Source organism: Erythrolamprus reginae, chromosome Z, assembly GCF_031021105.1.
Source record: "Erythrolamprus reginae isolate rEryReg1 chromosome Z, rEryReg1.hap1, whole genome shotgun sequence".
Taxonomy (NCBI): domain Eukaryota; kingdom Metazoa; phylum Chordata; class Lepidosauria; order Squamata; family Dipsadidae; genus Erythrolamprus; species Erythrolamprus reginae.
In genome coordinates this window covers 98,909,040-98,915,039 of record NC_091963.1, presented here as the reverse complement: position 1 = coordinate 98,915,039, position 6,000 = coordinate 98,909,040, and the positions used below count along the sequence as shown (strand labels likewise).

The 6,000-nt window shown below is 37.9% G+C and overlaps 1 long non-coding RNA gene across 1 annotated transcript in view; it reads left to right on the top strand.

The window, feature by feature from the left end:
* The first annotated feature begins 462 nt into the window (after positions 1 to 462).
* Positions 463 to 6,000, top strand: part of LOC139154526 (uncharacterized) — a 185,837-nt gene continuing 180,299 nt past the window's right edge. The window contains exons 1-2 of the long non-coding RNA XR_011556922.1: positions 463 to 522; positions 1,228 to 1,272. This is a non-coding gene — a long non-coding RNA (uncharacterized lncRNA). The remainder of the gene's footprint in view (positions 523 to 1,227; positions 1,273 to 6,000) is intronic.

Genomic DNA, 6,000 nt, shown 5'->3' with positions numbered 1-6,000 from the left:
CACTTTGGGCATTAAGCCAGTAGGGTGTCCTTTCATCAGCCACTCTTTGGGAAGGAGGCAATGGCAATGAGAGTATATAAGCTAGATAAATGAATATAAGAATCAAAGGCTTGGAAAAAGGCAGAAGAATTTGCTCAGACATTTTGGAAAAGCTAGACTTCAAATTCAATAAAAGTGAGACTTTGGGTTTTACAGCAAAACCATCTTAGGGTGCTTATGAGCAACTACACAATTGTTGCTACCTTTAGAAAAATTGTGAAATGCTGGATTGACATAAGGAAACAAAAGGCCACAACTTTGTTCCTTATGAACCATTTAAACTTGGATTGATTTGTTCCTGCTTTATCTTTCTAGGCAGATATTGCCACCCTCATCATTAGAAACTGAATCTCAATCTCCATCTCCATCTCCACCACCAGCACCAGCTCCAGCACCAGCTCCAGCTCCAGAGCCAGAGCCAGCTCCAGCGCCAGCGTCAGCACCAGCTCCAGAGCCTGTTAAAAAGGCCAGTTCAAAAAAACTGTGAGTATCTGTAGAATTATATGTGTGTGATAGTATTCCTACTTGAAGGTAGATTCATTCATAGATTCTAATTAATTCAGTTTATAAAAGAGCTGTGGTGACACAGTGGTTGGAATGTGGTATTGCAGGCTAGCTCAACTGCTCAATCCTGTCTCAAGACTCAGGCTTCCAGTGTCAGTAAAATGGGGATTCAGATTGTTGGGAGCAATATTCTGACTCTATAAACCTCTTACAGAGAGCTGTAAAACATGGTGAAACAGTATAGTGCTATTGCTATTGAATTTCTTAATCATATTTATATAAACGGATTGTGTTTCATAGTTACTATATTAAGAAATGTCAGTTGAAATTCCTAGCTCTATCTGAAGGCAAGCAAATTGGGATGGAGCAATATTTGGTTTTAAAAATACGAGAAAAATATTATCTAATAGATTGGAGCTCACGATGGCCATGTTGCAGAGGACAATTTATCTTACATCATGTTTCTCAAAAATTCCCTAGCCAGCCATGTTTAACATTAACATCCTAAAGTTCTTGAGGTTGAGAAAATCCAGTCTAAAACTCCCTTGCATTTTAAGAAGTTTGAAAATAAATGAGCCACTATCCTTCCTAGGATCATGTGTCCATAGGAAGGACGCAATCTCAGTTGTAGCAGAGCTCTTTTTAATTTCTTTTCTGTTAAAATACCTTTCTCTTCTTTGTCAGGACTGAAAAAGAGATGCCCGCAAGTGAAACCTCACCAATGCCTGAGTGAGTAGTAGAGTAACTCAGGGATTGTTATTTAACTTATACTTTTTTCCCTCCAAGATATTTCCTGGGAAGGAGGCAATCTTAGCTGCAGCAGAATTCTTTTTAACGTCTGTTCTGTTAAAACTCTTCTTTATCAGATCCGAAAAAGAAACAGCCACGAGTGAAGCCTCACCAAAGACTGAGTGAGTAGTAGAGTCTGTAAGGGCTCTTCTTTAACTTAGAACTTTTGCCCTCCAAGTGATTTCTAAATAATGATTTTGTTTAAAACAACATATATACTGTTACTATTGCAGCTTCACTGTTATTAAAATTAACAACTCTATACACCTAAAAACCTTTACATATATAAACTAAATATAAAATACATTGCATGGAAAATTGTAATAGCCTATTTCCTCCTGTACTGTAATAGTATGAAATAATCTGGAACAATAAAGGGTCCGTTTATAGTAGTTGAACACATTTCAGATTCTAAGAGTGGTGGAAATCTGAATCTGAGGCCACAACGCAGAGAGAACAGAGCACCCCCCCCCAAAATGATCCCACCTCAGATCCCCATGTCACCCAACCGCGATCTGCCCCAGTGCTAGAATCTCCCCGGAATCCAAGGTGCAACCAGCTGAAGACCAGCTGAGCTCTCCCCAGAAAGGGATCCAACCGTGATCTTCCCCAACACTAGAATCTCCCCAAAGTCCAGCATGCGAACAGCCGATGACCAGCTGAGTCCTGACCAGGAAGGGATCCTGTAACACCCAGCCTAAGTCTTCCCCCAAGCCAGATTCTCCCGGGAGCCTAGCACAGCTGAAACCTGGCCAGCAAGAGAGCAGATGAGTTCTACTATAGCACTAGAGTCTCTCCAGAGCCCAACAAGCAAAAGCACAAAACCTCTCACTCTGAGGAAATCACTGAATACATAGAAAAGGTTCGCCCACAGCATCCCTACCTTGAAAAATTAACTGTAAAAACACTAAACCTAAAAAAAATCCAAGTTAGACATGATCTCAATCTTCAAGAAACCATCACCTGTGAATTGACCTTAAATACTACACTTCACTTCCTAGTATGTTATAGAGCCCCTGGTTACGACATCATGCAAACAAGTTAACCTCACTACTAACATGGGAACCTCCTACCCACACCCTCTCATTTTTCTTGGCGACCTCAACCTACCTCATATCAACTGGACCCTAAATGAATGTACAATTGAACCCATGCACTCAACCCTTTACAATGCTATTACCAATCTAGGACTTGAATAACTGGTAACAATATTAAACTCAGCAATTGTCTTGGGCCTAGGAAATTTTTGGCACGAGCCATTGCTCTTTACAAAGCTCAGTCTCGGTAAAAAGCAATGGCTCATGCCAAATATTGCCAAGTCCCACTCCACTCATGTCAGCAGAGGAGGCAAGCTTCAGGCTCTGTCAGTCAAGGAATTGTGGATGCCGGAGTTCAGAAGAAGGGCCTTCTCTGCTGTGGCTCCTGGACTTTGGCATCCACAATTCCTTGACTGGCGGAGCCTGAAGCTTGCCTCCTCTGGTGACATGAGTGGATTGGCTCTAGAAAATATTTGGGATAATTTACCCTTGAGGTAAGATCATCTTGCCTTTCGTAAGCTGCTTAAAACCCACCTCTGCTGCCAGGCATGGAGGAATTGAGATACTCTTTCCCCCTAGGCCTTTACAATTTTATGCATGGTATGTCTGTATGTATGTTTGGTTTTTATAATAATAATGGGTTTTTTACTTTTTAGTATTGGATTATTATTATATACTGTTTTATTGTTGTTAGCCGCCCCGAGTCTGCGGAGAGGGGCGGCATATAAATCCAATAAATAAATCAATAAATAAATAAAATCTCCCACCCTTTTGACCTTCCATAAGGTTAGACTTGAAGACTTGACTCTTCCAGATGGCTTGGGGCCCCAACAACAGACAGCATCACACTAGAGATGGCTGATGAATTAAGAGGCAATCCAACCTCTCCTTCCTCACCAAGCATCCTGTTCCCTATTTCCCTATGATTTATCTATAATATAGATAATCTTAGAAATATTTATCTTTTATGCTGTAAGCCTCCCAGAGTTGCTTAGGAAGAAGATGGGTGGCAATTAAATTAAATCCCAATAAATAAACGAACAGATAAGTGACTAAGGCAAGCTGACCAGGTGAAGATAAAATATTCAATGGCTGCCAGAACAATACTTAAAATTTTGCTTTTAATTTTTCTTTTAACCAGAGCTGAAGAAGAAGAAGAAGGAACTGAAGCTACTTCAAAGAAAACGTAAGAAGCTTCAGTGTGCAAGTCAGGAGTATTTTAAGAATTTTTGAAGTGATTCAGAATGCATGATAAGATATTTAATGTGAAAAGCATCTCATCATTTTATTTCACTGTTCAACAGTAGAAAGAAAAAGTTCTAGTAGGAAATAGGAAAAGAAAGGAGAAAAACTAGAAAAGAGCAAAAACCTTTTATCTTTTCCTGTTCTGGAATACCAAACCCCTATTACAACAGGGAGCAGATGCTCCTTTCAGTGTATATTCATTGTATATTTCTGTTGCATACATGTGGATGTAATTTCTAATCATTTTTCTATCTATCCGATTCTAACAGATTGGAGGCTTTTTCATTTTTCTTTGGCAGTTGTATTTAAATTGGATCCTATATTTACTCTTAATAGTCATAGAACAGAACAGAACAGAATACCTGCAGTAACCTATGGACAAATGGCTCTTTTTAGAAATGGAAGTGCTTTGTAAATTAATAATTCCACTGCTAGAATACTATATAATTAAAATAGCATGAAATCTAGTCTAAAATATAAAAAATAAAACTCATTCCTCTCTAAAAATATAAAATATAAAGAAAGAATGGAGGTTTCTTTCCTAAGTTTTCTTTTGTGTGGCTTTTTTGCTAGAATACAGTCTATACAAAGCAAAAGTATAATTAGTGAATATGAAAAATTAGCTTCAAGCTTCAATTATTTTAGTGGTTTTCTATGCTTGTGAGATCCAAATCTCCTCAGAGAAAATATATGTCCTTTTGGAAAAATCTAGCCTAGCAACATTGCAATTCATGGCAGCAAATATAAGAATTTGCACATGAATTCCACATTGTCTTAATATATTCATTTTGGAGGGGTCATATTTTCCCATGTAGGTTTTAAATTTTAACGATGTTTTCTTATTAGCTTGGTTTAACAGAATCTGGAAATGCAGATTTAGAAGTCAGATGTTGCTTTCTGTCGAAGAAGCTAGCACCTTGCAACAGAATTAGCAAAAGCAAAAGCACTTAGACTTGTGTACAATGGGAAAGTGCTTCACAGCACTCTCTGAGCTATTTATAGAGTCAGAATAATGCCCCCAACAATATGGCGGCAATACCAACCTTAGAGGGGAGGAAAGGAAAGTCAACCTCGTGCCGGTCAGGGCATAACATTTGGCTGTGTGCAGAGTTAGCCTGCAATACTGCATACTAGTAATTAGCTGTACTACTCAGGACAGAAAGTACTGCAAAGGTGCAGGATGAGGATGAGTTTGCAAAATAAAGAAAAAGATTCCAGAATTGTTGAAAAAAGGTAGGAAGTGAAAAACAAACAGAAACTCAAAGGACTCCCTAAAATATCTCAGTAGGCAAGATAATATTGTGTTCTGCCTGTTACAATTCCGCTTTTGATACAAGAATACACTTCCTGATCTGTATAACCAATTCAGAGATGAACCCCAGGGAATATAGCGTGTTTTAATCCTAAATACATTCACATTTGGATGCCACGATAAGAATCATCCCAAACATTGGTTTACTAGGAATAAGTGATACCCGGCTTTTTTAGTTGTACCCATTGTATTCCTCCTATTGAAAGATTCTTGATTACAGGGAGATAGAAATAGTCATGCATTTCATTTATTTATTAAATAAACTATATACAATTTCCCGACTCACATATAGGTAATTCCAGGTGGCTTATAACATTTATTTAACATTTATTAATTAATTTCAAACATGTCAAAAAGGAGGAGGAGGAGGAGGAAGAAGAAGAGGAAGAAGAAGAAGAGGAAGAGGAAGAAGAGGAAGAGGAAGAGGAAGAGGAAGAAGAAGAAGAAGAAGAAGAAGAAGAAGAAGAAGAAGAAGAAGAAGAAGAAGAAGAAGAAGAAGAAGAAGAAGAAGGCAGAACACAGCATTTCCTCAGTCTTGTTAGAAGGCCAATATGGGGCCTCTGGAAACTTACTACTCATTTTAAAACTTCCCTTCTCCCTTTCCCTATCCTTACCATAGATAGAAAGTGAGGCTGCCGGACCCAAAGTAGCTATTGTGAGAAGATTCTGTAGGTGGTTACAGAGTCCTTTTCTCTTAGAGCAACTGGCTGTGATAATATTGTTCAAATGGAGCTCTGAAATACTGAAATTCTTGCTCTTCTCAGAAAAATAATGGCACCTCAATATATGGATATTACATTAGAAAAACTTGACAATAAGCGTACTGGATCTATTATAACAATAATAGCTTGACAAAAGTTGAACAGACTTATAAGAATATATAGTTTTGTAAGCACATTGTAATATCATTTTTTATTCTTTTTATATCTACAGAACTTCAGAGGAGGAAGAAGAAGAAGAGGAGGAAGAAGAAGACTAATCCTACTTATCCAGAGAACTGCATATTATTGTATATAGTATTGTATTATTAAATACATTTTCCAGTTTTTATTGTTACCCTTATCACGAGGCTTA